Source organism: Peromyscus californicus, unplaced genomic scaffold (assembly GCF_007827085.1).
Source record: "Peromyscus californicus insignis strain IS unplaced genomic scaffold, ASM782708v3 Scaffold_3__1_contigs__length_106647218, whole genome shotgun sequence".
In the NCBI taxonomy this organism is placed as follows: domain Eukaryota; kingdom Metazoa; phylum Chordata; class Mammalia; order Rodentia; family Cricetidae; genus Peromyscus; species Peromyscus californicus.
In genome coordinates, this window is record NW_026294551.1 from 62,464,452 (window position 1) to 62,465,143 (window position 692).

Below are 692 nucleotides of genomic sequence, written 5' to 3' on the forward strand. Positions count from 1 at the left end.
GGTCTGAACAGTATCCCTCGAGTGGGCGGTACTTGAGCCAAGGCAGCTGTATATGAAGTGCATCCTCAGTTGTCACTGAGGCCACATACCTGAGAGCCTCTCAGGCTGAGACACAACAGCTCTTTCCCCACAGTGCAGCCCTGGTTATAGGTGGTAGGGGATGAGGGGACACTCACTGAGCCATCTCTTCAGCCTAAAAAGATTTCTGTTGTTGTTGGGGGTTTTTGTTTTGTTTTTTTGAGACAGGGTTTCTCTGTGTAGCCCTGGCTGTCCTGGAACTCGCTCTGTAGACCAGGCTGGCCTCAAACTCAGACAGATCCGCCTGACTCTGCTTCCTGAGTGCTGGGCATGCACTACCACCGCCTGGCTCCTGAAAAGACTTCTTAAAAAGAAATCTGGCCATCTCCACGATGACCTCAAGCCTCAACATCAAGGCAGCTGCAAGACTTGTGAAGCTCCAAGCAGCCACCTACGAAGATATGAAGACCATTTTCTGCCAGTAGGAATCACACATGCGCCGGGCGGTGGTGGCGCACGCCTTTAATCCCAGCACTCGGGAGGCAGAGCCAGGCGGATCTCTGTGAGTTCGAGGCCAGCCTGGACTACCAAGTGAGTTCCAGGAAAGGCGCAAAGCTACACAGAGAAACCCTGTCTCGAAAAACCAAAAAAAAAAAAAAAAAATCACACATGCA